The sequence below is a fragment of the Anomaloglossus baeobatrachus genome, chromosome 5 (genome assembly GCF_048569485.1).
Source record: "Anomaloglossus baeobatrachus isolate aAnoBae1 chromosome 5, aAnoBae1.hap1, whole genome shotgun sequence".
NCBI lineage: Eukaryota > Metazoa > Chordata > Amphibia > Anura > Aromobatidae > Anomaloglossus > Anomaloglossus baeobatrachus.
This window is the reverse complement of record NC_134357.1, coordinates 517,569,215-517,593,933: the sequence shown is the minus strand read 5'-3', so window position 1 is coordinate 517,593,933 and position 24,719 is coordinate 517,569,215. Positions and strand designations below refer to the sequence as shown.

At 44.8% G+C, this 24,719-nt stretch overlaps 1 protein-coding gene across 1 annotated transcript in view; it reads right to left on the bottom strand.

Annotated features, from left to right (window-relative positions):
- The window catches only part of LOC142312869 (uncharacterized), a 288,408-nt gene extending 264,314 nt beyond the window's left edge, over nt 1–24,094 (bottom strand). The window contains 2 exon segments of the mRNA XM_075351855.1: nt 23,648–23,827; nt 23,957–24,094. The gene's annotated coding sequence lies outside the window, so the exon portion shown is untranslated.
- Nucleotides 24,095–24,719: the final 625 nt, after the last annotated feature.

Genomic DNA, 24,719 nt, shown 5'->3' with positions numbered 1-24,719 from the left:
GACACCCGTGCTGCCGGAGAAGACGTGGACATGTCGGCGTGAGGAACACACGGACACACGTAAGTACGGAACGGACCCACGTTCCGTTCCAAAATACTTACGTGTGTCCAAACCATTATGAAATCATATGTCCACCTGTGTACGTGCCTCCAGTACGTGAAAAAACTGCCAAACACGTACCGGAGGCACGAACGTGTGACAGAGGCCTCAGGAAAAGTATGCATATAAGGTCACCAGCTGGACTGACACAAAGCAACGGAATGCAGATGTGATAAGAGACTGGCTACGTGCGCAAGTCCATATTCAAGTCTGAGATATTACGTGCCAGAGACATTGCCAGAGATGGAGTCGGAAAATAGGAGGCGCTGAGAGGAATTTCCAAAATAGATAAATGTCACAGACTTTTTGCATATTTTTTAATATAGCGAATGGCATACATAGGAATTTTACTAAAAGCTTAACCCATTCCTGTTCTCTATAAAAAGATGGTCAAAAAATAAAGCACGTCACTCTTGTGCACCTACTCTCACTGAGAGGGGGTTTAAACCAGATATCTATGTGGTCTAAATCTCTTTGCCGACACTCAGTAGCTATTAGTCAGAGATTTTAGCAGACATTCACTGTTAAGAGGGTGATTTCTGAAACTATGGAACTTCTCCTTGACAGACAGATAGATAAATAAATATATAGATAATGGATAGATGATAAGATGGATAGATGACTAGCTTGACTGATAGATAAATAGATGGATAATTAATAGATAGATGCATAGACAGATAGATAAATAGATAGATAATGGATAGATAGATAGATAGATAGATGTATTGTTAAGGCGGGCCATAAATTTACAGTGATGCAATCTAATTGTATATCTACCTTAACCCTGTCTGCATCCCAAATCATGAGTCATTTGATAGCAGCATGCATACTAGTCTTCCATACAGGCCAGAGAAATGACACGGATCTGCATATGAAGTATGACTACTTTAATACAGAAATGGACAAACATTTAAAATGGAATCAGTTGGCTAGGAGCCAAGAATACGTAACATGTCTCCTATTGGATAAAGTAAATTAGCTTATTCTGTAATATACAGTAAACTGTAATGTGCTTGCTTCCTCATTATATTAAGATATGTCAGCATGATTCACTTGTCACATGAAATTCCAGACTGATGAGTCTTATGTCTGAATGCAGATATAGATGTGGTACAGAGTCCAAGCACTTATCTTAAATCCTGGTTTTCGATATCTTCATATAACTTATATATATACTCCTAATAGTTCATAATCTTGTCCATAACAGTATAAATAGATAGATAAATAGATAGATAATGGGTAGATAGAAAGATGGATAGATGAATAGATAAATAGATAATGGATAGATGGATGTATAGATAGATAGATGGATAGACAGATAGATGGATAAATAGATAATGGATAGATAGAAAGATGGATAGATGAATAGCTAGACTGATAGATAAATAGATAGATAATGGATAGATAGATAGAAAGATGGATAGATGAACAGATAGATTGATAGAGAGATGGATAGATAATCAATAGATAGAGGACAGATCAATCAATAGATAAAGTCCCTGTGAGGACACACTGCAGTTCTCGCGAGCGGTAATGTGTTCACATTACAGACTGTGAGAAATGACCTGTAGTTACCCCTGCAGCATCGCTCAGTGAACGAGGCTGCATGTGTCATACACGGCTGGATGCAAGCGTCATAGGACCTCTGTGGATTACGCCGGAGCTGTGTGTTGGGGGGATAATAAAGTGGTGAAAGAGGGAACTTTTTTGTTATTTTATTTAAAATAAAGGATTTTTCGGTGTTTGTGTTTTTTCACTTTACTTACGGGTTAATCATGAAAGCTGTCTCATAGACGCTGCCATGATTAAGCTAGGACTTAGTGGCAGAGATGCACTGCCATTAACTCGTTATTACCCTGATTGCCACAGCATCACGGCAATCTGAAAGAGCCAGTAAAGCGACGGGACTTTCGCATAATGGATGCGACATTCTCGGGGCAGCTGCGGGCTGATATTCTTGGCTGCGAGAGGCGGGGGGGGCAATTAATTATGGCCCTCACCAGCCTGAGAATACCGGGCCGCCGCTGTTTGTTTACCTTGGCTGGATGGTAAAAATACAGCGGAGCCCGTGGGGTTTTTTTTCGTTTTTTATTTTTATATGTTCATTTGATTTCTATGTGTCTATGTGTGAGTGTGATCTGTGTGTGTATTTACTCTCTGCTCAGCTTCTTCTTCCTGTCATAATGACATCACTTCCCTGCAAAACACAGGGCAGTGATAAACATTATGTCCGAAAAAACGTGAAATAACCCGGGATAACACAGGAAAACGCAATGAAACGCACATAATTTGCTACCTGCGTTAATCCCTGCGCTATTTCATGATTACATTACAGTCAATGGAGTCAATAACGCAGGTACCTGCAGAAAAGAAGTGACATTCTCATTCTTTTTCTCAAGAAAATCTACTGAATGAATTTTCTTGAGAAAAAAACACAGTGTACGCACAGCTAATTTTTTTTTCCATAGGTTTTGCTGGGGAACGTCTGCAGAAAGGTTACAACCATTTTCTCAAGAAATTTCTGCAGCAAAAACGTACAAAAAACGCGGGTAAAAACACACTGTGTGTGCGCACAGGGCCTAAGAACTTACACTCTACAGAACAGAGAGGGGACCCCACCTACCATAGGAGCTTAAACTCTTCAGGAGATAGACAACCCTGCTGACCATAAGAGCTTACATTCTACAGTAGAGAGAGATAGAGGACCCACTGACCATTAGAGCTTACACACTACAGAAGAGAGCAGGGACCCCACTGACCATTGGAGCTTACACTCTACAAAAGAGAGAGATGACCCCACTGACCATAAGAGCTTACACCCTGCTGGAGAGAGAAAGCACCCCTCTGACCATAAGAATTTACACTGTACAGGAGAGAGTGAGGACCCCGCTGACCACAAGAGCTTACACTATACAGGAGAGGACCCCACTGACCATAAGAGCTTACACTCTACAGAACAGAAAGGGGACCCCACTTACCATAAGATCTTACACTCTACAGAAGAGAGAAGGGGCCTCACTGACCACAAGAGCTTACACCGTACTGGAGAGAGAGAGAGAGAGAGAGAGAGAGAGAGAGAGAGAGGACCCCTCTGACCATAACAACTTACCCTCTACAAAAGAGAGAGAGGACCCCGCCATCCATAAGAGCTTACACTCTACAGGAGAGAGAGAGAGGACTCTGCTGACGATAAGAGCTTAAACAGTACAGGAAAAAGGACGCCGTTTACCATAACAGCTAACACTCTACAGGAAAAAGGGCGGACTCCTAATGACCATAAGAGCTTACATTCTACAGGAGAGAGAACCCCGCTGACCATAAGAGCTTACACTCTACAAGAGAAAGAGAACCCCCCTGACCATAAGAGCTTACACTCTACAAGAGAAAGAGAACCCCTCTGACCATAAGAACTTACACTCTACAGGAGACAGAAGACCCCACTGACCATAAGAGCTTACACTCCACAGGAGAGAGGGAATACCCCGCTTACCATAAGAGCTTAAACGCTACAGGAGAGAGAGAGGACTCTGATGACAATAAGAGATTACACTCTACAGAACAGAAAGATTTAACCAGTGACTGTGCAGATGTAAAACAACTGTACAGTATAAACTGTGCTTCACTAGGAACCGCTGATCTATAATGGCTCAGGTACTGAATACCACTGTACAAGGAATGATAATCTGTAGCAGGTTGTAGCTGCAAGGCATTATGAGGAACCCGAGCGGCAATGATTAATGACGTTAGCTTGCTCTCTGATGCTTCAGCAGTGTGGGAAATGCTAAACGCATAATGAAAAAACTTCTAACTGAACACTGCATTTGCATTGGAGTCAATGTGAACATGTTTTGAGCTCTGTAATGCAAACACAGCCATTTAAATGTCCAAATGAGTTCAATATATCTGGCTAGGGGAAAATGAGTATATTTAAATAAAGACCACAGTATTAAGGCCCCGTTACACGCAACGACATATCTAACGATATATCGCCGTGGTCACGGATTCCGTGATGCACATCTGGCATCATTAGCGACGTCGTTGCGTGTGACACCAACAAGCGGCCGTTAATGATGGAAAATACTCACCAAATCATCCATCGTTGACACGTCGTTCATTTTCAAAAAAATCGTTGATTGTTGAGGACGCAGGTTGTTCATCGTTCCCGAGGCAGCACACATCGCTATGTGTAACACCTCGGGAACGACAAACTACAGCTTACCTGCGGCCGCCGGCAATGAGGAAGGAAGGAGGTGGGCGGGATGTTACGGCCGCTCATCTCCGCCCCTCCGCTTCTATTGGGCAGCCGCTTAGTGACGCCACTGTGACGCTGCACGAATCGCCCCCTTAGAAAGGAGGCGGTTCGCTGGCCACAGCGACGTCGCTAGGCAGGTATGTTCATGTGACGGCTCCTAATGATATTGTGCGCCACGGGCAGTGATTTGCCCGTGACGCACAAACGACGGGGGAGGGTATGCTCGCTAGCGATATCGCTGCGTGTAAAGCCCCCTTTAGACTATTCATGCTACTTAAATAGTATAAACGGTCTAAACATTATTACTTTTTAGGAAGGATGGCAGATCCAGGCATTGCTGTTGTTTATAGACAGGCTATGCAAACAGAAGAAGCTGTGGCATTTTCATATGGCTGGGTGCAAGAGTTATCCCTATTTGGGAGTATAAAGAGGTTTGCATTCTGCTAAATGATCACGCCATCCAAATTTTCTCTTTTTAATTGGGAAGACAACACAGGTGTACTGTTATGATAGTGAAAAATCTTTTTTGGGTCTGCAACTAATTTGTTAATCATAAAATGATTAGGCAATTGCAAAAACCTTTTTAACAAACCATCCAAAAATAATCCTCTTTTGTCTGGAGACAAAATAGTTACTTTGTTTTTAATGTGAAAAAGTTGTGGCTTGTTGTCACCAATAGAGATGAGCGAAACTGAACTGTCAAGTTTGGAGTTTGTACCGAATGGTCAGTCGGTGTTCTGCTCTGCACACAATAGATCATATGGTGTCGGCGAACTCCATTCACACAGAGCCTGACAGACAGCCTGAGGTCTCTTAGTAGTTTAGCCAGAGTCGGGCATCGGCTGTTTCATATTCACTGCTCATCAGTCCAGCAGGAGTTAATCCCTGCTGACTTGTGAACGGCTGCTAGGAGCTCAGGTTGCTAATCACCACTCAAAGCCACCTCCACCCTTTATAAGGTGCTGGATCCAGTTCCGCTTCGCTGATAGTAGTTCCAGTGATTCCGGTTTTAGAGTGTGATCCAGATACTGGTGATCTGTTGTATGATCTTGTGTGGTTTGGAAATATCCCAGTTGTCACTTTATTTCCTCCCTGTATGTTATTTCTTCCTGTTGACGTTTTTTCTCTCCCCTAGATCTGATTGCAGTGTGTATGTGTTTTGGTTCTCCCCTGTCTGCGTCCTTTGTGGGGCTTGTTACTTGGTTCCGGCCCCACACCAGGGGTGAGAAAGAGGAGGTGTTAGATCAGGGTATGGACCGGAGTTAGGGTCAAGCTACCAGTCCAGACCTCGCAACTATCGAGTTTAACTCTGGGATAAGGGACAGCGAAGAATCCCCAGTCTGAGAGCCAGTCTAGGTGCCCCTGCTTCTGTTACCCATCACTCCCGTGACACGTACACGGACTTTACAAAAAAAACAATGTCGGAGTTCGGGTGCTTTATGTATGCTAAACACTCGATTGAGCTTCAGGGAGCTCAAGTATGCTCGGTGATCAGCCCAGTGGCAGCCACTTGCAGTCTATGAATAGCTTTCACAGGCGGTAAAAACAAAATTTTCGGATGTAGTGCGTACAAAAAAGAAAGCCTGCCTTCCTTTCCTCAGAAACGCTCTGTGTGGCTGGTTGTATGTAGACGGAGAGCGAGCTGCGCAATTAGTGACTTCCACTGGGGTTTCGGCTCCAGGATCAAGTTCAGGTCCGGGTCTTGTACTGAACTTTATCTAAAGTCTGGCTGAACCCGAACTTCAGAAGGGTCCACACATCTTTAGTCACCAAACGTTTGAAAAAATTAACACTATTTTCAGAGTTGTTTCTCCATGGTATACAGAGAGAATGTTTCCCAACAACAGCAGTACTGTCTGGCACTATAATTCACAGTGGGCACCCAGGAGATGTGTGTCTGGTGTGACTCTGCAATGGCTGCGACAGGAGCAGCACGGAAGAGAGTAAGAACGAGACTGGAAAGGAGATGGTTGGCAGTTCAGGAGTAGCAATTGCAGGACCTGTAGCAGCAGTACAGTGGGCAGCCAGGAGGTGTGTGGCTGGCCTTGCTGTGCAGGGACTTCAACACGAGCAGCAGTTTTATCAGTATCAGAGATTATTGATTAAATAAAGCACTGCTTTTATTAGAGATTAAGAGTTACCAATGAGCATTTATTATTAGTATCCAAATAATACACCTACTGCCTATATTAACAATGTATAAAATATATTTTACATATGTATAACTGGAGCTTAAAAAGACTGTTGGTGATCCATACTTCCATCGTATTTGACATTACTCATGCACGGACGTTGCTATACATGATAAAAGGACAATTGCCAAGATAACCATCTAATGCCCAATGTGTATCATCTAATTAATAAGGTGACCTGATAATTTGATGAGAACAGGGGTGTGCAGTGAAGTAATAGGGTTCCAAAAAGAAAGTCTGAGTTAACTCCTTCAAACCACTCAACCTTAAATAAAACTATTATTTTGTGTACTCATGAAGAATATAATTCACAATTTGTGAAGACAGGGAAGCGAGAAATGTTTTGTGGCCTGTACACAAAAGGTGTGATTACCAATAGTGTCCCATCCACTATAAAACACCTTCCATGACGTCCACACAGTAAGACAATCTCAGAATGGACCTCCACAGTATCGCGACGACCTTTTCTGCTTTGTCCATAAATTTTCAAAATTATTGAGATCAGGGTTTTGCAATGGCCCCTCCAAAACATTGACTTTGTTATCCTTAAGCCACTTTGTAATACGTTTGGCAGTATGCTTTGGGTCATTGTCCATTTGGAAGACCCATTTCCGCACAAGCTTTAAGTTCCTAGCTGATGTCTTGAGATGTTGCTTCAGTTTTGCCACATAATCTTCTTTCCTCATGATGCCATCTATTTTGTTAAGTACACCAGTGCCTCCTTCAGCAAATAACTCCTCAACATGATGCTGCCACCCCCGTGTTTCACAGTTGGGATGGTGTTCTTAGACTTCAAAGATCATTGTAGGTACAATAGAGTGTCCTCCCAAAAGATAAGAAAAAAAATATAATAAAGTTCAGCCTTACCCATAAAGTGCACCGGACCCAGTAGTCAAAAAGAGAAAGCCCCGAAGCATGTTTCGCGTGTTTGTTGCGTTCCTTCTTCAGGGTAAGGTCTATGCATGTTGAGAAATATCTGAGACATTCAAAAGATTTTTTAAAAAAAAGTGTATATCGCTTTTGTTGCCATTTTCCGAGAACCGTAGCATTCTCATTTTTTGAGATCTAAGGCTCAGTGATGGCTTATTTTTTGTGTGTGAATTTTTTAATTATACCATTTTGTGTAGGCACGATGTTTTCATTGCCTGTTATTGCATTTTATTGAAATGTTACGGCAACCAAAAACACCCGTAATTTTGTCATATGTAATTTTTCTCTCTATGCCGTGTACCAATCAGATTAATTGATTTTATATTTGATAGATCGGGCATTTCTGAACTCAGTGATACCAAACATATGTATTTTCTTTTTAATTGTTTTATTTTCAATGGCGCGAACTAACAGCTTAACAGGCGGGCGTGGATCTCAGATCCAACCGTGCCTGTTAGCCACACCTGTGTGCTGGCTCGGTGCTGGGTCCAGCAGTAACAGTAGGGACAAGACCAATGGCATACTAGTACGTCATTAGTGATAAAAGAGTTAAATTCCTTGCAAAAGGAAGAAAAGAAGGCTAGTGAAATCCATGAAAAGTTGATTTATTATTTGGTAGTGATGCACTTTCCAAGTTAAGTTTTGAGCCAAGTAGTTTACATGGCGCAAGTAAACAATTGTAGATGAAACCCGTACAGTGCGACCTGTCAAAGCATCTTCAGACGAATTGTGCCATTAAGTGTTGGCGATTTTGGAAGATTGAGGGGTCAAAGTCATATGTTGATTAGCAACTAATCAAAACCAATAATTCAGGGCTTTTTATAAAGCAATAAAATTGAGCAGAATTAATTTCACTTGATTGGGGTTGTCTCCAAAAAAGTTAAAATTTTAGTGTCAAATAAAAAGAAATGACTAATTCTCTGTGTGATTTTCTTGATGCTCAAGAAAATGTGATTTGTGGGTAAAAAATGTACCACAATCTGAACAGGAAAATGGCTTTTCAAGTTTGTGAGTTCTCCGATGCGTAACAAGATGTGATTTCTGTGTAAAACATTTCCCACATTCTGAACAGGAAAATGGCTTCTCACCTGTGTGAATTCTCAGATGTGCAACCAGGTGTGATTTCTTTATAAAACATTTCTCACATTCTGGACATGAATTTTTTTGCTGTCCCAAGTGCCTTTTCTGATGTCTAATAATATCTGTCTGAGAACTTTGATGTTCATCATCACTTTTGTTATTTTTATCTGGCTTAACAGTCTGTGATGATTCAGAGGATAGCACCTGTTGAAAAAGATCAGATGACAGAGTTTTGCTGTGAAGGGCTGGACATATATCTTGTATAACGAAATGTTCTTTATATGGATCTGGTGTGATATCGGAAAATATCAGATTTCCCTCTGAGCATCTGGTGTAGTCATCTGCCAAAAATAAAACAGATTTTATTATTTTTTCGTTAACATTGCCTAAAAATTATACGATGAGGTCTAAAAATGTCCACACAGTAAAAATCAACTAAGATAACGTCATTGATTTTTCTTGTGGTTTGCATCACATTTTTAACCTCAAATGTAGCATTCGTCTTTTTCTATGAAAAAAATAAAAAAGTTTGCAGCTCCATTAAACAGAAAAAATAAGAACAGAACACAGATGACATAAACTGCATCTGTGTACTGTCCTTTTTTCATGGACCCATTGATTTGAATGGGCAAGTTTGATCTGTGACTCGAATCAAAGCCATATAGGAGTTCTTTTATGGTGGACACTAGGCTCACATAAAAACATGGACATGTGAAAAGTACCAACAGTACCATAAACTATACTGTGCAGAAGGTCTATATCCATGAAAACAAGGATAGAGCATGTAAGTGAAAATTAAATAAGGCTTTAGATAATAGGGTCAACAGTTGAGAATAACCAATTATTAAGTAGATCACAGGTTTTTATTTTTCATGTCCCTGTTGAAGCCAGCGTCTTCATTGGTTCATGTTATGGTGTGACTGCCACAAGTCTATGCTAGTACATCTCTGTCACAATAGCACTCTTTGTGGAAGCCCAGCCATAGAGATTGCATAAACAGATTTAGCACGAGTCACTCTCTATAAGTCCCAAGGGTCGCCCTGGCTTCCACCCGTTAACCCGTAATCCCTGTACAGGGATCTGGACTTACACGGACCCCTGGGCTAGGGCAACAGATTCAGTTGTAGTCTGGTGAGTAAGCTGGAGGCAAGAAAAGTCATCCTGTGGGGTCAATGCAAAGAAGTCGTGTCAGAGCTAAAATTACAACGCAAGTAGGTGGTCTAAATTCAAGACAAGATCGGAGAACGGAATAAATCAGGATGACACAACAGGAGGACAACACGGGACAACAGACCAGATAGCAAAACTGTTGACTGGCAGTGGGAGTCAGAGCCTTGGGGTTTAAATAGTTGACAGCCCCACCCAGAACTCTCAAGTAGGAGTGGAAACAAAACCAGACTAAAATTAACCTCATAGCTCTCTGATTAAGTATCGCCAAAAGCCCTAGGAAAAAAATAGGACTATCGATGTCATGTGTTGCCAGCAATAAAGGTCTTCCGCTGCCCATCGGTCAAGGCGGAAACAGAGGAGACATAATTCTGCATAGATATTACAATCTTATCGGTGGAGATTCATAAAAGAGGTCATATGTCAGTGCATTTAGGTGATATCCATCCCATCTCTGCTGTTTCCAATAAATCAATGAAAATAATGAAATAGCTTAAAACAACTAATATGGCAAGTAGTATTTCGAAGTTTAACAAAACATGCCTTTTTTAATGACTTCTGTAGTCTCAGATTTTCTTGAACCCTTTCATAACAAATCTATTTAGTACTTAGTAAAGCAACATTTGATTGTTTTGACCTACTACGAACATGAAACGTGTAGCCAGACACTACAGCATTCCACAATCATCGTCCATTTGTCACGGGCAATGTACTCCAGCTCACTAATCTGTTTGCAATACCAGAGAATGCAGTTTGGTCCAGCAGTGCCATGATGTTAGTGGTCTGCACATATTAAAGGGAACCTGTCATCAGAAATTTGGCTTTCAACCTAAATGTTTCCCCCTCTGCAGCTCCTGGGCTGCATTCTAGCAAGGTTTGTGCCCCCTTTTAAACCAAAATAAATACTTTATAAAACTGTACCTTTCGGTTTGAAAATCTTGTAAATCGTCCATGGGGGCGGGCCGTGTGGCATCCGTTGCTGTATCTTACGCCGTCCCCCATGCTCCAAATCATCCCTCAGGACGCCGCCCACTGCGCCCAAGGTCCCGTGCACGCCGGGACACCTGGTGACGTGGTCGCACGCACGAGAGTATGGGCGGCGCTGTGATTGCATCGCAAGTGCCCGCCCATACTCTCGTGAGCGCGCTCTCCCCTCTGTACGTCGCTCAGATCCTCTCCGCTCCTCCCATCTATTTCCTGCTGCAGGGTACGATGGGAAGGAGGTGACGTCTGGCCGGCGCAGAACTCTGGAGGCAGTGGGGAAAGGGCAGGCACGAGAGTATGGGCGCGCACTTGCGATGTAATCACAGCACCGCCCATACTCTCATGCCTGCGACCACGTCACTAGGTGTCCCGGCGTGCACGGGACCTCGGGCGCAGTGGGCGGCGTTCTGAGGGATGATTTGGAGCATGGGGGATGGCGTAAGATACAGCAACGGACGCCACACGGCCCGCCCCCATGGACGATTTACAAGATTTTCAAACCGAAAGGTACAGTTTTATAAAGTATTTATTTTGGTTTAAAAGGGGGCACAAAAAGCATAGAAACTTGCTAGAATGCAGCCCACGAGTTGCAGAGGGGGAAACATTTAGGTTGAAAGCCAAATTTCTGATGACAGGTTCCCTTTAATCAAGCAGGAAGCCAGGAGGCAGGGGAGCTGTCCACTATTGCCGAAGAGTGATACATTCCCTTTAAAATATTTTTTTAAATTTTTCAATAGAATTCCATACAATTTTCAACAGCTCATGCCTCTTATTATCTGTCTATTCTTCCATAAGCAGATTAATCACCAAAGCAAAGATGAAACTCTCTTGTCTAGAACATAATATTGGCTATGAAATCAGATTGGCAGAGTTGGTAGAAATGTCCCGGTTTAAAAAGATATGATCTGGAATTAATATTGTATAATACATTACAGTTTTTACACGCTTTTGATCGAAATAGTGTTTACTAAGCACCCTATGTTTTGTTACATGTATTACTACTACTTAATTACTTACTACAGGATATCTATTCATTGTTTTTATTCAAGGTTTTATTATTTTTCAATGGCCGCAGTGTGAATGTGGACATACACATGCAGCTTCTACAAACAGGTGTGCTCACCCATGGTTTGGATTTAACCTTAGTTTCATTTACTTGGTATATTTGATGGAGGGGCCACTTCCCTTTGGGCTGTGCACCTTTTCTATTTAGCCTTCAACAGGCAAGTTCAAAACACAGTCAGGTTCCCAGTCAATTTTGAAGTTTGCTGGCATATAGCGAGATGAATCACTAGAGTTAGGAACCATCCTGCTGTTTTGATCAAAATCATGTTAACCCTAGAACGCATACCTGGGGCCTCGCAGGCCTGCTAGGTTACTTGTTTTCTTTTTTCTGCAAGATTACTTGTTAACTTAATGTTTTGAAATATTCACATCTCAAATAAACTTTGAAAAGTATTTCTATTTGAGTTACTCCATGTTATTTGCACACTGGCCTAAAAGGCCACAGGTATGTGAAAATGTAGATTTCTATGGTTGCGCGTTCTAGGGTTAACTAAGTACCTTATGTTTTATACATGTATTGCTACTACTTCTTTAGTTACTGCAGCGTAATCTATTTATTGATTTATTCTAGGTTTTGTTTGTTAATGCCCGCAGCGTAAATGTGAACCTACACATTGCACTTAAATTAACTGGATCGCTGGCCCATGGTTGTGGTTTACAATAAATTTATTAGCGTTCATAGGGATTTAGAACAGTTTTAGAAATAATATAAATTTATTTTATGTTTTGACAATCTTAATCCCCTATTCTTAAGAGAGGCAGAGTCTGTCAGAAGCAAACATGGTCATGGTTTCACCAATCTGAACAACTGCGTCAAAATATTATGAAACAATTTCACAAAAATGTTCTGTAACATAAAATTGCAAAGGCTCAAAAAATTCAAAGATCATGGAGAAATCCATCTGAACAAGGGACAATGCCGAAGGTGAAAAGTGAATGCTCATGATCTATAGGTCCTCTGGTAGCAATGTATTTAAAATAGATAAAATTTGGTTATGCAAATCACTGCATGAGATCACAGATACTTCCAGAAATCATTGCCTGTCCACATAGTTCCCTGAGCAAACCTGAACTGCAAGTTAAAGATCCATCATGCAATAAATAAGCCATATAAGAACACAATACAGAAATCCTGCAGCCTTCTCTGGGCAGTAGTTAATTTAAAATCAACTGACCTAAAAAACTCGGATTCAAGAGAGGAGGGACCATCCGGCTTTTTAACAGTTCCTGCATCTCTGAAGGTATGGGGTTGCATTAGTGCCTATGACAAGGGCAGCCAGAGAACATCCATTGAAGGGAAGGTTTTGCATATTTCAGCAAGACAATGCGAAATCACATGCTGCATCCATCAGAACAGCATGGCTTCACTAAATAGTTCTAATGATGAAACGGCTGTGTGCAGTCCAGACCTTTCATCAGTAAGAAATATTTGGTGCATTATGAAAACTGTGGACTGTGGAACAGCGAGAATATTACACCGAACAAGAATGGGATAATATTCCTTTCATAAATATTCTAGTAATTGTTCTGCTCACATCTCAGATGTCTACAGACTGTTGTAAAAAGAAGAGGGGATGCTACACAATGGTAGACACAGCCCCGGCACCACTTTTTGTGAGATGTGTTGCTACCGTTAGTTTCTGAACTACCATATATACTCGAGTATAAGCCGACCCGAATATAAAGGCCCTATCACATACAGAGATAAATCTGCGGCAGATCTGTGCTTGCAGTGAAATTGTGGACAATCAGTGCCAGGTTTGTGGCTGTGTACAAATGGAACAATATGACCATGATTTCACTGCAACCACAGATCTGCCAAAGATTTATCTCTATGTGTGACGGGGCCTTAAGCTGAGGCCCCTAATTTTACCACAAAAAACTGGGAAAACTTATTGATTCGAGTATATGATGCCTATGATTAAGAACTTTGTTTGAAAGGCGTCAAGCGTTTAAGGGCAAGAACGCACTTTGCGTTTTCACCTGCGTTTCCACTGCTTTTTTGGTCCGTTTTGAGAAGCATCTTTTTTCTGCCTAAATGCATCCGTTTTGATTTTCCAGCAAAGTCAATGGAAACTATTGATTTTCAGACCGCACTTTGCGTTTTAAAACGCTGTGTTTAATTTGCATATTTTGTGGCAAAAACTATGCGTTCAAAGAAGGAGCATGTCAATTGTTTTTGCCATTTTAGGTCAGTTTTGCTAACATTGAAGTCAATGAGAAATGGCAAAAACCAAGATTCCTGCAAATTCCTGCGTTTTACCTGCTTTTTCAGTGCAGAAAACATGCGTTTTGGACTTCCAAAACGCATGCTTTTTGGACATCAAAATAATGATTTCTTATGTCCCTTTACACACACACATAATCCGACAATTTAATTTAAGAAAAAAAGAGAATTTTGTTTACTTACCGTAAATTCTTTTTCTTATAGTTCCGTATTGGGAGACCCAGACATTGGGTGTTTAGCTTCTGCCTCCAGAGGACACACAAAGTGCTACACTAAAAAGTGTAGCTCCTCCCTCTGAGCATATACACCCCCTGGATAACCAGATCTAGCCAGTTTAGTGCAAAAGCTGAAGGAGAATAGCCACCCACAAGTAAAGACAGAGCAAGAACCGGAACAACCGGAGCCTCTGTCTACAACAACAGCCGGTGATAACACGCGGAACAAGAAACTGCCAACAGGCAACAGGGAGGGTGCTGGGTCTCCCAATACGGAACTATAACAAAAAGAATTTACGGTAAGTAAACAAAATTCTCTTTTTCTTTACCGTTCCTATGGGAGACCCAGACATTGGGACGTCTCAAAGCAGTCCATGGGTGGGAATGGGAATAAACAGAAAACTGAGAAGTAGGTGGAGCCTAACTTCACAAATGGGCGACAGCCGCCTGAAGGATGCGTCTGCCCAAGCTCGCATCTGCCGAAGCATGAGCATGCACTTGGTAGTGCTTTGAAAAGGTATGCAGGCTAGTCCAAGTGGCAGCCTGACAGACCTGCTGAGCCGTAGCCTGGTGCCTGAAAGCCCAAGAGGCACCGACAGCTCTGGTCGAGTGTGCCTTGATCCCCGGCGGGGGAGGCACCTGAGTACACTTGTAGGCATCGGATATGGCCGACCTAGTCCAACGAGCTAAGGTCGGCTTAGAAGCCGAGAGGCCCTTACGCCGACCTGTGGTTAGCACAAAAAGAGAGGTGTACCGCCTAAGAACAGCGGTGCGAGACACATAGATCCGGAGCGCCCGCACCAGATCCAGAGTATGCAACGCTTTTTCAAAGCGATGAACAGGAGCCGGACAAAAGGAAGGCAGGGAAATGTCCTGGTTAAGGTGGAAAGGAGAAACCACCTTAGGGAGAAAATCCGGAGTCGGACGGAGAACCACCTTGTCTTGATGAAAAACCAAAAAAGGTGACTCCGAAGAGAGCGCAGCCAAATCAGAGACTCTCCTGAGGGAAGTTATGGCCACTAGAAAGACCACTTTCTGTGAAAGACGAGACAAAGAAATCTCCCTAAGAGGCTCAAAGGGAGGTTTCTGCAAGTCTGTGAGGACCAGATTGAGGTCCCAGGGATCCAAGGGCCGCCGGTAAGGCGGAATGATGTGAGACGCGCCCTGCATGAAGGTGCGCACCTGAGCCAGCCGGGCGATACGCCGCTGGAACAGCACTGACAGAGCAGAGACTTGACCCTTGAGGGAATTGAGGGATAGTCCTAGCTGCAGATCGGACTGTAGAAAGGACAGAAGGGTCGGCAAGGAAAAAGGCCAAGGAGCATGGCCGGAAGAGCGACACCAGGACAGGAAAATTCTCCAGGTCCTGTGATAGATTTTGGCCGAGGAAGACTTCCGAGCCCGAGTCATAGTGGAGATGACTTCAGGAGGAATACCAGAAGCCGTCAAGATCCAGGACTCAAGAGCCACGCCGTCAATCTGAGAGCCGCAGAATTCTGGCGGAAAAACGGACCTTGTGAGAGAAGGTCTGGACGGTCCGGAAGATGCCACAGCACCTCTACGGACAGATGGAGCAGGTCTGGATACCAAGCTCGCCTGGGCCCGTCCGGTGCAATGAGGATGACCCGACGGCCCTCCATTCTGATCTTGCGCAGAACTCTGGGCAAGAGAGCTAGAGGGGGAAACACGTAGGACAGACGAAACTGGGACCAATCTTGAACCAGAGTGTCCGCTGCAAGGGCCTGAGGATCGTGGGAGCGAGCCATGTAAACCGGAACCTTGTTGTTGTGCCGGGATGCCATTAGATCCACTTCCGGAGTGCCCCACTTGCGGCAGATTGACTGAAACACTGCCGGATGCAGGGACCACTCGCCACTGTCCACGGTTTGACGGCTGAGATAATCTGCTTCCCAGTTTTCCACGCCTGGGATGTGGACTGCGGATATGGTGGACTTGGAGTCCTCCGTCCATTGAAGGATGCGTTGAACCTCCAACATTGCCAGGCGGCTGCGTGTCCCGCCTTGGTGATTGATGTAGGCAACCGCTGTCGCGTTGTCTAACTGGACTCGGATGTGCTTGCCCGCCAAAAGGTGGTGAAAGGCTAGGAGAGCCAGAAGCACAGCTCTGGTTTCCAGCACATTGATCGAGAGGGCTGACTCGGATGGAGTCCAAGTGCCCTGTGCTCGGTGGTGGAGACATACCGCTCCCCAGCCGGATAGACTGGCATCCGTGGTGAGGATCACCCAGGACGGGGCCAGGAAGGAGCGTCCCTGAGACAGAGAGAGGGGCCGAAGCCACCACTGAAGGGAGCCCCTGGTCTGTGGCGACAGAGCCACTAGCCTGTGCAAGGAGGAAGTCCGCTTGTCCCAACAGCGGAGAATGTCCAGCTGCAGAGGACGCAGATGGAACTGGGCAAAGGGAACGGCCTCCATTGACGCCACCATCTGACCCAGCACCTGCATCAGGTGCCTGATGGAATGACGGCGGGGCCTCAGCAGAGAGCGCACCGCCAGATGGAGGGACTACTGTTTGACTAAGGGCAGCTTCACAAGTGCCGGCAGAGTCTCGAACTGCATCCCTAGGTACGTGAGCCTCTGGGTCGGAGTCAGAGTGGATTTGGGCAGATTGACAAGCCACCCGAATTGGGTTAGAGTGGCGAGAGTGAGCGAGACACTCCGCTGACAGTCTGCGCTGGATGAAGCCTTGACTAGAAGGTCGTCCAGGTAAGGAATCACTGCCAACCCCTGGAGGTGCAGAACCGCAACCACTGCTGCCATGACCTTGGTGAATACTCGAGGGGCCGTGGCTAACCCGAAGGGGAGAGCCACGAATTGGAAATGTTCCTCTCTGATTGCAAAACGTAGCCAACGCTGGTGTGAAACTGCAATTGGCACATGCAGATAGGCATCTCTGATGTCGATGGATACCAGGAAATCTCCTTGGGTCATTGAGGCAATGACTGATCGCAGAGACTCCATGCGAAAATGCCGCACCTGAACATGCTTGTTGAGAAGCTTGAGATCCAGGATGGGCCGGAAGGAACCGTCCTTTTTGGGGACTAGGAAGAGATTTGAGTAGAAACCTCTGAACCGTTCCCGGGCGGGAACCGGTACAATTACTCCGTTGGCCTGCAAGGATGCCACGGCCTGAGAGAAGGCGGCGGCCTTGGAGCAGGGGGGAGTTGACAGAAAAAATCTGTTTGGCGGGCTGGAAAAGAATTCTATCCTGTAGCCGTGGGAGATGATATCCCGCACCCACTGATCGGAGACGTGTTGAAACCACACGTCGCCAAAGTGGGAGAGCCTGCCACCGACTAAGGACGTTGCTGGCGCGGCCAGATAGTCAAGAGGAGGCTGCCTTAGTGGCAGCAGCTCCTGCGGTCTTTTGTGGACGTGCCTTTGTGCGCCAGTTGGGTTTTTGGTCCTTGGCTGAGTTAGTGGATGAGGCCGAGGGCTTAGAGGATGACCAGTTGGAGGAACGAAAGGAACAAAACCTCGACTGGTTCCTACCCTGGGCAGGTTTCCTGGTTTTAGTTTGTGGCATGGAAGTACTCTTCCCGCCAGTAGCTTCCTTAATAATTTCATCCAGTTGTTCACCGAATAGCCTGGATCCAGCAAAAGGGAGCCCAGCAAGGTACTTCTTTGAAGAAGCATCTGCCTTCCACTCTCGAAGACACAAGATCCTGCGGATAGCGAGGGAATTAGCCGAAGCCACCGCAGTGCGGTGAGAAGCCTCCAGCATGGCAGACATGGCATAGGATGAAAAAGCTGAAGCTTGGGAAGTTAAGGCAACCATTTCGGGCATAGATTCCCTGGTGAGGGAATGCATCTCCTCTAGAGAAGCAGAGATGGCCTTGAGAGCCCACACTGCTGCAAAAGATGGGGAGAACGAGGCCCCAGCCGCCTCATATACAGATTTGGCCAGAAGGTCAACCTGGCGGTCAGTGGAATCCTTAAGAGAGGTGCCATCAGCCACTGATACAACGGTCCGGGCTGAGAGTCTAGACACCGGAGGGTCTACCTTTGGTGAATGAGCCCACTCCTTGACCACCTCAGGTGGAAAGGGAAAACGGTCATCAGAACCACGCTTTGGGAAGCGTTTGTCAGGACAGGCCCTAGGCTTGGTCACAGTGGCCTGAAAACTGGAGTGGTTAAAGAACACACTCCTTGTCCTCTTAGGCAAGGTAAACTGGTGCTTTTCTGCCAGAGAGGGTTGCTCCTCTGATACTGGCGGATTGAGGTCCAGTACAGAATTAATGGACGCAATCAAATCACTAACATCTGCGTCACTTTCGGACAGATCAATGGGGCACATGGAGGTAGCGTCCGAGCCCCCAGTAAAGGCATCCTCCTCGTCCTGCGAGTCAGCTCGTGAATCAGAGCCGCGGGACGAGGAAGGAGAGGGGACCCTGCGTCTCCTTTTAAGAGGACGGGGTCTGGGACCAGATGAAGAATCCTCTGTGAGCTCTGCTGAGAGAGCCCTAGCAGCAGAGGCGCCCTGAGAAGGGGGCTGATGCATGTTCAGCAAAGTCCGGGACAGCTGTCCCATGGAGTCGGCAAAAGACTGGGAGATTGACCTAGAGAAGGATTCTACCCAAGCCGGGGGTTCAGCCACCGGAGCCGGAGCAGCCGGAGGGACCACTGTGGGTGCGATTCCAGGCTGAGGCATTGTCAGGTTAGAGCAGGCATCACAATGTGGATATGTGCTCGGTTCAGGCAGCACGAGCTTACATGCAGTGCATATTGAGTACAGCCTTGCAGCCTTGCTCCTCGTGTGAGACATGCTGCTGAAGTGGGGGCTCTGAGCCAGAATGACCCCCAGAGAGTATATAAGAAAGTCCACAACCGGAGGTTGTGGCTTACCAGACCGTTTGTGTGCCCTCCAGATCCCACAGCCCGGACCCCCAAGCAGCTTAGCAGGGATGCTGCAGCCAGCGCTGATCCAGAGAAAAACGCTGAGAAAATGGCGCCGGAGCGAGGAGAGGGGGCGGGACCTGCTCTGAAAGCGGGATCTGGAGGGCCAAGGAGATTTACAGGGGAGGGGACATGTACTCAGAGAGGAGTGTCCCTCCCCTGTGCCGAACGGCTGCTGGGCGGAGCCGCACTGTCCCTCTGCATGATTGACATGCGAGGGCAGTGAAATCGAAAGTAGGCCTCCGGCGAAGCCGGGGCCTAAATTTAAGCGATGCGGCCGGCGCGCAGGCACCATCGGCGCGGTTCTCAGGCGACAACCAGAGAACCGGCCGGAAATGTCACAAAAGTTACACAGCACACTCTCCCACCATAATAAAGTACCGGGACCCCCCGAATATAAACGTCTCAGGTACTTAGCTTGCTGAGACGCAGGGTTCCAAGTCCCTGGGGATGAGTGCTCCGTCCAGCAGGCTCCTGAAGGGCTGCGGATTGAGACCGGTCTCCTGCAAAGCAAAGAGAACCATGCTGGCTCCCACTTCAACCCAGAGCCCGAGGGATGGTGAAGGAGCGCGGCATGTAAGGCTCCAGCCTTGTAAATCAACCTTAACAGCACCGCCGACACAGTGGGGTGAGAAGGGACATGCTGGGAGTCCAGGCTTGGACCCGCTTTTCTTCAAAAACTTTCCAAAAATGAAAAATCAGATGAGAATGCATGTGTGGATGTATGCCTCCTGAACACGAAGCAATGAACTGGCTAGATCTGGTTATCCAGGGGGTGTATATGCTCAGAGGGAGGAGCTACACTTTTTAGTGTAGTACTTTGTGTGTCCTCCGGAGGCAGAAGCTATACACCCCAATGTCTGGGTCTCCCATAGGAACGATAAAGAAATATGCATTTATTGCTATTTTAGTGATAAAATGTATATTACCGCTATAATCTTATGAAATATATCTATTTTCAATATTTTTTCCATTAATATAGATTTGTCCCGTTTTTTTTCTCTTTTTTCATTCTGTTTGACAATTTAATCTTTATTTAGCAGTGTCATAATGTTCAAAACGCATCAGTCAAAACGCAGGTGAAAAAGCATGTAAAAAGCGCTGAAAACGCACCTTAAAAGCGGTAAATATGCATGCGTTTTCAGCGCTAAAGTTCTGAAAAAGGCAACTTTGGTCAAATGAATTAAGCCCAAAACGTGCGTTTAAATATTTAAATATTGAAGATTTTAATTAAGAGACGCCTGGGGCTGGAATTTTCTTTCCTCTTTCAAGACTTTAGTGTTTATGGACAATCCAAATTTAGGTACACATTGATATAGTTGGACGGCTTTTCTGCTATTTAATAAAAAAAACGATAAGTACCAATATCAGAGTTCATATATTCATTAATCGCAGTGTGCTTACACATAATGTATGTATAGGAGTAAAATCTCTTGTCCTTTCAAGACGTCGTCCTTCTCTCCTCTACACTTTTTCGTTCCTCACCCAATTGTTTCCAAGACCTCTCCCGAGTAACCCCCTATCCTCTAGAATTCTGTGCCCCAAAACATCCGCTTATTCACCACATTCGGAACCTTTAAATGGAATTTGAAAATCCATCGATTCAAGAAAGCTACAGCCTGACCTCACTGCCACCTCACCACCACAGAGTTTGCTGCATGCCACAACCTACTACCTCCTCCTCATTATCTTGTAGACTGTGAGCCTCACTCCTAAGTCTGTCACTGTTAATTTGTTTACTGTAATTAACATGTGGATTTTGTGCGTATCGCCTTCACATGTACAGAACCATGGAATCAATAGTGCACTATAAATAATAATACAATGAGTAATAATAATCTGTGATTTATCTACATTTAGTGGTCATTGCTCACCTTTGCGGTTATCCATAGGAATCTCCTCTTTACACCACTCATCACCACTCACATATGTCTCTGCAGTATTAATATCGGCCAAATTTTTACCCTAAAAAAATGTCAGAGAGATGTTGGATGAAATGATTTAGAATAACACAATATATATTAAATTAACATGGCAACCACAAATTACATGACAGCAGTAGATATCACAGAGCTGCAGGTCTCCTGTATAATCCAACCTGTCGCCTCCTAATTGTAACCAGCAGTCTCCATAACCAGAAAATTGTGAGAAGATCCAGACAACATATAATGTCTATGATCAGCTTTATCCTGTCATCTCCACCAAGTATAAAACATACGCTGAATGGACACATTATTAGACACCCATCTAGTATAATGTCATTGAGTTTTAGAATCATTGAGTCATAGATTCCACTAGATCCCCATTTCCTAAACTCCAGTCCTCATGGCCCACCAACAGATCATGTTTTCAGGATTTCTTTAGGATTGCACAGGTGAGAGAAGCTGTGTCAATTTCTGATGCCTTGATAATATTTCCAACACTTGTGGAATACGAAAGAAATCTTAAAAACATGATGGGTTGAGGGAGCCACGAGGACTGGCGATTGGGAAACATTGCACTGGATGTTGAGATCGTTCTGCAGGAATATTTGCCCCTTTCCAGGTAGAGAAAGGAAAATTGTCCATAGTCCCAACTGTGCTGCAAAATTCATATTGCTTTATTTCACAAACATGGACATGGACAGATTAAAAGCGAGTTGTCGGACCACACAGGGTAGCCACAAATTTGAGGTGCTGATATGCTATGAACAAGTTCTAGTTTGCCCTATAGGAATAAGAACTGGAGACTGAAGGCTGGGGTAGCAAGGAATTCTTGCTGTAACGATCCTAGAAATAACAGCTGACTATATGATCATTGTTACACTGTTAGTGCACTGTACTTCTGCTATAGGGTAGAAGGCTTTATTGAAGTGGCATACTTGGTTGGTCACAATGTTTAGGGCTACCTCTAGTGTTCAAACATCCAACCACAGGTATCATGAGGACCCAAGATTAGCCAAGTAAACATTCCCCACCCCAGTACACCACCACGACCAGCCTGAAATAAGGGTTAATAGATTCATGACTTTTGTTATAAATTCTGACCCTCATCCTCATGGTGCCACAGACATCTGAATTTTTCTGATCAAGCGGTTTTTACAGTGCTCAATGTTCCAATTTTTTACACTTTTTCACTCAAGTCTTGTCTGTTTTCTTCGGGCAACACTAGTCCTGGTCTTCTACCATTAACAGTAAATTCATGATAAAGGATAACGAATTGTGCACTTAGGCCGGCGTCACACGGGATGATCTATCGTGCGATCGCACGAGCGATCGTACTTAGCCTCGTCATTTGTGCGTCACGGGCAATTAGTTGCCCGTGGCGCACAAAAGTCGTTTACCCCCGTCACACGCACTTACCTCCCAGACGACCTCGCTTTGGGCGGTGAACATCCTCTTCCTGAAAGGGGAGGGACGTTCGGTGTTACAGCGACATCACACAGCGGCTGGCCAATTGAAGCGGTGGGGCGGAGATGAGCGGGACGTAACATCCCGCCCACCTCCTTCCTTCCGCATTGCCGGAGGGACGCAGGTAAGCTGTGTTCGTCGTTCCCGGGGTGTCACACGGAGCTATGTGTGCTGCCTCAGGAACGATCAACAAACGGCGCGCTGAAGGAGGAACGACATTTTGAAAATGAGCGACGTGTCAACGAGCAACGATAAGATGAGTATTTTTGCTCGTTAACAGTCGCTCGTAGCTGTCACACGCTACGATATCTCTAGCGATTCCGGATGTGAGTCACAGAATCCGTGGCCCCGATGACATATCGCCCGATATATCGTAGCGTAGCATGTGACGCCGGCATTAGACACCTTAATTGGTCATTTACCAGTAATCAAGCTGTTAAATATGCTTGATGAAAGTATACCTGCTTATTAGAACTATTCTTCAAATACTTCTCAAACAAGGTGAACATTGTTTTAAAAACTGACCCCGCCTGCTCTATCATCGAGAACCTTGCTAATGGATTCATTCATTTTTGATTCACAACAAAAATACATACATACAGGGAAGCTCCTATTGGAGAGTGCTGGTGTTTCTGATAAATTGCAATTCAGTGTATAATACTGGTGAATAAAACAAGACTGAGCACAAGATCTTCACAGCCGTCTACACATCATAGGGAGATTTCATGACACCTTCTCTCCATCTACCTGATGATCCTGAGTAACATTGGGATCTTCTTGTTTACAGACCTGTAGCAGAAGAGGACGGGGACATCTCTCTGGTGTTGTCTTTTCACTGGATAGAACTGGAGGAAACACATACAGGGACTGAATTCATTCTTTACATACAGATAATTATAGGTTGTGTGTATATAATCCTGTCTATTACCTGGTGATGTGAGGGGTTGGGGAACCTCCATCATGACGTCCTTGTACAGATCTTTGTGTCCTTCTAAATACTCCCACTCCTCCATGGAGAAATAGAGGGTGACGTCCTGGCACCTTATAGGAACCTGACACATACAATGATACCGTCATCCCCCGATCCCTTCATAGCGTTACTGTATAATGTCCCAGCATTCCCAGCAGTGTCACCTCTCCAGTCAGCAGCTCAATCATCTTGTAGGTAAGTTCTAGGATCTTCTGGTCATTGATGTCCTCCTGTATCAGGGGGTGAGTTGGAGTCCCCGTGATTGGGCTCAGGGGTCTTCCCCGTCCCTCAGACACAGGGTCCTGACAGCGCTCACTAGAGGTCTTCTTCACTACTGTGTAATCCTGGTTATGGAGAGACACATTAATAAATCTCACTACAGACATTTCCAGAGTCCTCACCTCTCCAGTTCTGTCCATCTGTTATTCCCATAGATAAGAATGGTGTAATGTGACGTCATCAGAATCTCTCACCTCTCCAGTAAGCCGGAAGAGGATCTCTAGGGTGAGGTGTAATATCCTCTCCGCCATCTTGTCCCTGTCCCTATCCATCCTGATGGGTCAATCAGGTTAATTCTCTTATATAGAAGATCTGAGAGGATCCAATATTGTAGGAACCTGAATGGGGAGAAGATGACGATGTAACGTCATAAAGATTCCATGTAAGAAATCTCGACAAGGGTTAATGCCCCCTGCGCCCAGTAATGGGGAATCTCAACATACCTCCTCCTACAGAGCCGCACACTAGACAGCTGTTATGTGCTTACAGAACACATAGAGTACTGCATACACTGAGGAGCTGATCATGTGACCCCTGACTCCTCCCCTCCATGTGACTGATCACATGACTGTGACATGATCACAGGTCCTTTAAGCAAAAACAGCCACATATCCAAAAATATATGGGCTCCTTGTCGGTATTTATGGTTGAAGAGACTAGAATTTATGGAGACAAAATGGTAGTGTGCACATAGCTGAAGACTATAGTCACACATCTGTATTTTTTCCATCCAAGAAAACATGGTCCAATTATGCTAATGAGACTGATCAGATCATTTTTGTCAGATGTGTTGAAAAATTGTAACATTTTTTTGTCCATCTTCTCCATTCTGTCAGTCACTGAAAATAGATGACATCCGAGTGCGGTCAGATTATTTTCACCTACACATAGTCTTGAATGGCCAAGTACAATCCAATTCTCGGAGGCAAATCGAGCATACTGCCTTTTTTTCTCCTG